The sequence below is a fragment of the Salmo trutta genome, unplaced genomic scaffold (genome assembly GCF_901001165.1).
Source record: "Salmo trutta unplaced genomic scaffold, fSalTru1.1, whole genome shotgun sequence".
Lineage (NCBI taxonomy): Eukaryota > Metazoa > Chordata > Actinopteri > Salmoniformes > Salmonidae > Salmo > Salmo trutta.
The window spans coordinates 19,216,536-19,225,099 of record NW_021822911.1 but is presented as its reverse complement, the minus strand read 5'-3'; the positions used below and the strand labels follow the sequence as shown (position 1 = coordinate 19,225,099).

Genomic DNA, 8,564 nt, shown 5'->3' with positions numbered 1-8,564 from the left:
TATCTATATATCCACCTAGATATCTATATATCCACCTAGATATCTATATATCCACCTAGACATCTATACATCCACCTAGATATCTATATATCCACCTAGATATCTATATATCCACCTAGACATCTATATATCCACCTAGACATCTATATATCCACCTAGACATCTATATATCCACCTAGATATCTGTATATCCACCTAGACATCTGTATATCCACCTAGATATCTATATATCCACCTAGATATCTATATATCCACCTAGATATCTATATATCCACCTAGATATCTATATATTCACCTAGACATCTATATATCCACCTAGATATCTATACATCCACCTAGATATCTATATATCCACCTAGACATCTATATATCCACCTAGACATCTATATATCCACCTAGATATCTATATATCCACCTAGACATCTATATATCCACCTAGATATCTATACATCCACCTAGATATCTATATATCCACCTAGATATCTATATATCCACCTAGACATCTATATATCCACCTAGATATCTATAAATCCACCTAGATATCTATATAACCACCTAGATATCTATATGTCCACCTAGATATCTATATATCCACCTAGATATCTATATATCCACCTAGATATCTATATATCCAATGTTTAGCCGGAATGGAATATTTGTATCCTGTATATCTGACTGTGATATGTGGTTGTCCCACCTAGATATCTAAAGATGAATTCACTTACAGATGCCATGTTAATTTGACCCAGTTTCTCACATCGGGATAATAACAGCAAATGTGCATTTTTTGTGGAAATTACCCACTTTAAAAGTCTTTATAAAGCCTTGTAGTGGTTTAATCATTTCTTTAAACAATGAGATAATTTACCAACATTTCTGAAAAGTGATATTTAGTGTTTTGTAATGAAACTCTTATGTTTCCCCATCTGAGCTCAGAGTAGATGAGAGATGTTATGTTTGTCTCTGTTCTGTTGAAGCCCAATCAAGCAGGAGAGACCAGCCTCCCCTGTACCCAGCTGTGTGTCCATGAAGAGTGACCAGTCTATGGGTCTACCTATACTGTTTAGAGAGGGAGACTTTTCTACTGAACAAAGGTAAGAAGAACTCATGGGTCATGGTACGTGAGTTAAACAACACTGTCTCTAGTCATTTCTCCTCTCCCATTTTCACATTTCTTTTGGTTGTTTTCATAATCCATAGGCTAATCCTTTTGTCCATTTTCACAGTCCTAAAACAATATTAAACAAACACAACATTCCCTCCGTGTGTGTGTGTGTGTGTGTGCGTGTGCGTGTGCGCGCGTCCGGCTACCTGCCGCCCCAAAATAAGATGTAGGCCAATCAGGGGCTATTAGTTAGTGTTCAGGCCTTGTGGGAGGGTTTTGAGTTGTCATTGGACTAGAAAAAGTTATTACATTAAATAACCTGACTGTTTGGATGTGTCTGTTAGTAAACGGTTTTATTTCTAAGAGATAATGAATAAAATAATTTGTTGTTACTGTGTTAACCACAAGCAACATGCTGGATCTCTGTTTAGTTGTCACTGTGTTAACCACAACCAACATGCTGGATCTCTGTTTAGTTGTCACTGTGTTAACCACAACCAACATGCTGGATCTCTGTTTAGTTGTCACTGTGTTAACCACAACCAACATGCTGGATCTCTGTTTAGGACGTCACTGTGTTAACCACAACCAACATGCTGGATCTCTGTTTAGTTGTCACTGTGTTGACCACAACCAACATGCTGGATCTCTGTTTAGTTGTCACTGTGTTAACCACAACCAACATGCTGGATCTCTGTTTAGTTGTTACTGTGTTAACCACAACCAACATGCTGGATCTCTGTTTAGTTGTTACTATGTTAACCACAACCAACATGCTGGATCTCTGTTTAGTTGTTACTGTGTTAACCACAACCAACATGCTGGATCTCTGTTTAGTTGTCACTGTGTTAACCACAACCAACATGCTGGATCTCTGTTTAGTTGTTACTGTGTTAACCACAACCAACATGCTGGATCTCTGTTTAGTTGTCACTGTGTTGACCACAACCAACATGCTGGATCTCTGTTTAGTTGTCACTGTGTTAACCACAACCAACATGCTGGATCTCTGTTTAGTTGTCACTGTGTTAACCACAAGCAACATGTTGGATCTCTGTTTCTCTGTTTAGGGCTCAGTGCTCTAAAATGAGTCTCTCTGGGGAGAGAGAGGAAGGGGGCCCTGCCTCTAAAATGAGTCTCTCTGGGGAGAGAGAGGAGGGGGGCCCTGCCTCTAAAATGAGCATCTCTGGGGGACATGACACCAAAACTAAGAGGTGAGCTGACAATATTGTTTCAGAATGTATATTCTAAAATGCTTTTTATTCAGAAATGATTGCTTATGGGTACATTCTATATAACTGTTCTAGATTTTAGATCTGTATGACAATGTGTTTTTTTGCAAAATGCAATATCACCTAGATATCTATATATCCACCTAGATATCTATATAACCACCTAGATATCTATATGTCCACCTAGATATCTATATATCCACCTAGATATCTATATATCCACCTAGATATCTATATATCCACCTAGATATCTATATATCCAATGTTTAGCCGGAATGGAATGTTTGTATCCTGTATATTTGACTGTGATATGTGGTTGTCACACCTAGATATCTAAAGATGAATTCAGTTACAGATGCCATGTTAATTGGACCCAGTTTCTCACGTCGGGAAAATAACAGCAAATGTGCATTTTATGTGGAAATTACCCACTTTAAAAGTCTTTATAAAGCCTTGTAGTGGTTTAATCATTTCTTTAAACAATGAGATAATTTACCAACATTTCTGAAAAGTGATATTTAGCGTTTTGGAATGAAACTCTTATGTTTCCCCATCTGAGCTCAGAGTAGATGAGAGATGTTATGTTTGTCTCTGTTCTGTTGAAGCCCAATCAAGCAGGAGAGACCAGCCTCCCCTGTTCCCAGCTGTGTGTCCATGAAGAGTGACAAGTCTATGGGTCTACCTATACTGTTTAGAGAGGGAGACCTTTCCACAGAACAAAGGTAAGAAGAACTCGTGGATTATGGTCAGTGAGTTAAACAACACTGTCTCTAGTCATTTCTCCTCTCCCATTTTCACATTTCTTTTGGTTGTTTTCATAATCCATAAACTAATCCTTATGTCAATTGTCATAGTCCTAAAACAAAACATTCCCTCCCTGTGTGTGTGTGTGTGTGTGTGTGTGTGTGTGTGTGTGTGTGTGTGTGTGTGTGTGTGTGTGTGTGTGTGTGTGTGTGTGTGTGTGTGTGTACTCCCTGGATGAGGAGATGTAATCTCATGTTTTATCCACAGAAACCAACAGGAGAGATCAGAGTCAGAAATTCTCAGTGGTCAGTCTTCCCAGAGTCATCAAACAGACCTGGACTCTATATTCAGTGTATGTGGTCCTGTTATGTACATTTGTTTTTGTTTACCTCAAGTAAATCTGTCGATCTGTCAATCATTAATTAATTTGTTAATGAAAAGGAATTTCTTCTCTTGCTAAACTTATTTACTTTATTTAATTCAGTTGCTTGAAGAGAAAATTATGACATTTGTGAAGAATGAACTGAAGATGTTCAAGAGGATTCTTAGTCCTGAACTCCCAGAAGGCTTTGAGAGTCAGAAGCAGGATGAGGAAGTGGTGGATGCTGAAGATGAGAAGCAGGAGAGCAGTGCCAGAGAGAGGGCTCTGAAGATCACAATGCACGTCCTGAGGAAAATGAACCAAAAGGAGCTTGCTGACACACTGGAGAAATGTAAGACCTGTCTGCCTCATGTTGAATGCTGTTTTATAACATTTAAAAGCTGTAGCTAAAGTACAGATAAAGTAGCTGTGTAACTCAATGATATTGTAGCAGCCTTAACACAACACCTAGTGACCTCATCAAGTAGCAGAAGGGATGTGTTGTGTTGATTAATTTAGAGAGAGAGAGACAGACAGAGACGGAGACGGAGACGGAGACGGAGACGGAGACGGAGACGGAGACGGAGACAGAGACAGACAACATTAATAATACCATCAATAATACCAATAATAATATAATCAGTCACACCAGTCTGTAATGCATTATGAAAACATTTACACATTTATACAGTCAGTGAAGAGAAGAAATTATTATAATTTAAAACTTTATAACAGTCCTTCAATACTGGAGGCATTAAAACAGACGTAATATTAATATCCTCTGTGTTATTTCTTGATTCAGATGAGCTTGCTGTGATTTTCCAACGTGAACTTAAATCTAGTCTAAAGAAGAAGTTTCAATGTGTTTTTGAGGGGATCGCTAAACAAGGAAACCCAACACTTCTCAATAAGATCTACACAGAGCTCTACATCACAGAGGGTGGAACAGGACAGGTCAATAATGAACATGAGCTGAGACAGATTGAGACCACAACCAGGAAACAAGCAAGACCAGAGACTGCAGTCAAATGTAACGACATCTTCAAACCCTTAACTGGACAAGACAAACTTATCAGAACTGTGCTGACAAAGGGAGTTGCTGGCATTGGAAAAACAGTCTCTGTGCAGAAGTTCATTCTGGACTGGGCTGAAGGAAAAGCAAATCAGGATGTCCAATTTGTATTTTCATTCCCTTTCCGGGAGCTGAATTTGATGAAAGGAGACAAACACACTTTCATTGAACTTCTTAATCACTTCTCAATGGAAACCAAACAATCAAGAATCTCCAACTACCACAAGTACAAAGTTGTGTTCATCTTTGATGGTCTGGATGAGTGCCGGCTGCCCCTAGACTTCCAGAAGAACAAGATCTGTTGTGACGTCACAAAGTCAACCTCAGTGGATGTTCTGCTGACAAATCTCATCAAGGGAAATCTGCTTCCCTCTGCTCTCCTCTGGATAACTACCCGACCTGCAGCAGCCAATAAGATCCCTTCAGGGTGTGTTGACCAGGTGACAGAGGTACGAGGGTTCAATGACCCACAGAAGGAGGAGTACTTCAGGAAGAGATTCAGTGATGAGGACAGTATTATCAGATATGAAAGTACTTTATGCATGTAGTTCTCCCATTTGAAAAAGTCGTAATTATTCGGACATATTACTTATAGTGTATTAAAGTAGTCATAAGTTTAGCATGTTGTCCCATATTCCATGCCTGCTGTCACGTTTCTCTAAGACAGAACCCAGAAGCAGACCAGGACAAGGTGAGTAAAATGAAGGTGAGTATTTATTGGTAGTCTTGATGTGTAATTTGAGTGATCCAGGAAACGAAGCGGAGGTGAGTTGATGAGATGGGTGGATGGGTGGATTCAATGACGTCACTGTATCCACCGACGGCCAGGCAAGGGAGTTGAATGCTCCGGGAGATGACTGTAGACAGAGTAAACAGGAGTGAGTAACCAGTAACAAGAACAAAACAACAAGACTAGCTCATGAAACATGAGGCTGTTCGTTGCTAACGATCCGGAAGGGAATGGATGTCAGCTCAGGGCTTATGAAGAGGTGATGATCAGGACCAGGTGTGCAGAAGGTTGATGAGATGCAGGTGCGGGTGATCACTAGGACTCCCGCCTAACTTCGTCGCCTGGCAACCAGACAGGGTAATAATATCACTAGATCTCCCGCCTAACTTCGTTGCCTAGCAACCAGATAGGTTTCTGAACGCACCCTTAGACACCAAACAAAAAACAGTAAGGATTCCTGACACCTGTTAGCATGTTTTGCTGTAGCCTCTGTAATTGGTAATGGTGAGAGGTTAGCATGTTTTGTTGTATCCTCTGTTATTGGTAATGGTGAGAGGTTAGCATGTTTTGTTGTAGCCTTTGTAATTGGTAATGGTGAGAGGTTAGCATGTTTTGTTGTAGCCTCTGTTATTGGTAATGGTGAGAGGTTAGCATGTTTTGTTGTAGCCTCTGTTATTGGTAATGGTGAGAGGTTAGCATGTTTTGTTGTAGCCTCTGTTATTGGTAATGGTGAGAGGTTAGCATGTTTTGTTGTGGCCTCTGTTATTGGTAATGGTGAGAGGTTAGCATGTTCTGTTGTAGCCTCTGTTATTGGTAATGGTGAGAGGTTAGCATGTTTGTTGTAGCCTCTGTAACTTTCTCACTCATTCTGATTCATGATTCATTTATGATTCTTCTTAATCATGGCATCATCAGAATTTCATTTTTAATTGTGAATCACATACAGTTGAAGTCGGAAGTGTACAAACACTTAGGTTGGAGTCATTAAATCGTGTTTTTGAACCTCTCCACAAATTTCTTGTTAACAAACTATAGTTTTGGCAAGTCGGTTAGGAAATGTACTTTGTGCATGACACAAGTAATTTTTGAAACAATTGTTTACAGACAGATTATTTCACTTATAATTCACTGTATCACAATTCCAGTGGGTCAGAAGTTTACATACACTAAGTTGACTGTGCCTTTAAACAGCTTGGAAAATTCCAGAAAATGATGTCATGGCTTTAGAAGCATCTGATAGACTAATTGACATCATTTGGATGTATTTCAAGGCCTACCTTCAAACTCAGTGCCTCTTTGCTTGACATCATGGGAAAATGAAAAGGAATCAGCCAAAATCTCAGAAAAAAATTGTAGACCTCCACAAGTCTGCTTCATCCTTGGGAGCAATTTCCAAACGCCTGAAGGTAACACGTTCATCTGTTCAATCAATAGTACGCAAGTCTAAACACCATGGGACCACACTGCCGTCATACCATCCCAACTGTGAAGCACGGCGGTGGCAGCATCATGTTGTGGGGGTGCTTTGCTGCAGGAGGGACTGGTGCACTTCACAAAATAGATGGAATCATGAGGCAAGAAAATTGTGGATATATTGAAGCAACATCTCGAGACATCAGTCAGGAAGTTAAAGCTTGGTCACAAATGGGTCTTCCAAATAGACAATGACCCCAAGCACACTTCCAAAGTTGTGGCAAAATGGATTAAGGACAACAAAGTCAAGGTATTGGAGTTGCCATCACAAAAGCCTGACCTCAATCCTATAGAAAATTTGTGGCCAGAATTGAAAAAGCGTGTGCGAGCAAGGAGGCCTACAAACCTGACTCAGTTACACCAGCTCTGTCAGGAGGAATGGGCCAAAATTCACCCAACTTATTGTGGGAAGCATGTGGAAGGCTACCCGAAACGTTTAACCCAAGTTAAACCATTTAAAGGCAATGCTACCAAATACTAATTGAGTGTATGTAAACTTCTGACCCACTGGGAATGCGATGAAAGAAATAAAAGCTGAAATAAATCATTGTCTCTACTATTATTCTGACATTTCACATTCTTAAAATAAAGTGGTGATCCAAACTGACCTAAGCCAGGGAATTTTTACTAGGATTAAATGTCAGGAATTGTAAAAATAGAGTTTAAATGTATTTGGCTAAGGTGTATGTAAACTTCTGACTTCAACTGTATGTATTAAAATACCCTCAAATAAAAGGTGACATTATATACTGTCACCTCATATGAAACATTTGATCTGAAATCTGAAATGTTGGAGTTTAGAGCCACATTTAAAATGTTATCTTCACTGTCAAAATAGATATGGTGTGGACTGTATACTCAATACAATCTAAATCTGATACCTCACTGTCTGTCTTTTGACTGATACTGCTTTTAAACTGGTCTGGTCAGTCTACTCAAATATTTGTCCTTTACATGTTTCTATCTGCAGGCAAAACTTTGATAATTTGTCATTTTTAATGATGATACATTCTTTTACGAATAGATATGGAAGGTTTCAGGACACTGATATCTGAATATGTTGAAAAATGATACTGCCACTATTTTCACCACCAAAGCATAGCAGTGTGATTTTAATATGATTTGACTCTTGGCAGGCTGTCAGGCTGTGGAGTCACAGAGGAAGGCTGTGCTTCTCTGGTCTCAGCTCTGAGGTCAAACCCCTCACACCTGAGAGAGCTGGACCTGAGTAACAATGACCTGAAGGATTCAGGAGTGAAGCTGCTCTCTGCTGGACTGGGGAATCCCCACTGTAGACTGGAGACTCTGAGGTCAGTATTCCTGTAGTTGGTCAACAGGTGATAACTGTTCACCAGATCCACATGTGTTTACCAGGCACACATAGTCCACACCATATGTGTTTGGACAGTGAAGCTTACAGTTTTAAATGTGGTGCTATGCGCCAGCATTTTGGATTTGAGATAGAATGTTTCATATTAGGTAACAGTACAGAATGTCACCTTTTATTTGAGGGTATTTTCATACATAGCTGTGTTACTGTTAAGAAAGGAAAGCACTTTATGTATTTAGTTCTCCCATTTGAAAAAGTTGTACATATTCGGACAAATTCACTTATATTGTATTAAAGTTGTCATAAGTTTAGTTTTTAGTCCCATGTTCCATGCCTGCAGTGATTACATCAAGCTTGTGATTCTACAAACTTGTTGAATTCATTTGCAGTTTGTCTTGGTTGTGTTTTGGATTATGTTTTTCCTAATAGAAACTGAATGGTGAATAATGTCCTGTCATTTTGGAGTCACTTCACTTGTATTGTCAGTAAGAATAGAAGATGTTTCTGAACACTTCTA

General features: G+C 39.3%; 1 long non-coding RNA gene across 1 annotated transcript; it reads left to right on the top strand.

Annotated features, from left to right (window-relative positions):
* The first annotated feature begins 3,756 nt into the window (after window positions 1-3,756).
* On the top strand, window positions 3,757-4,330 carry LOC115186757 (uncharacterized). Its single transcript, XR_003875880.1, has 2 exons — window positions 3,757-3,794; window positions 4,245-4,330. It is a non-coding gene; the product is annotated as an uncharacterized LOC115186757 (long non-coding RNA).
* Window positions 4,331-8,564: the final 4,234 nt, after the last annotated feature.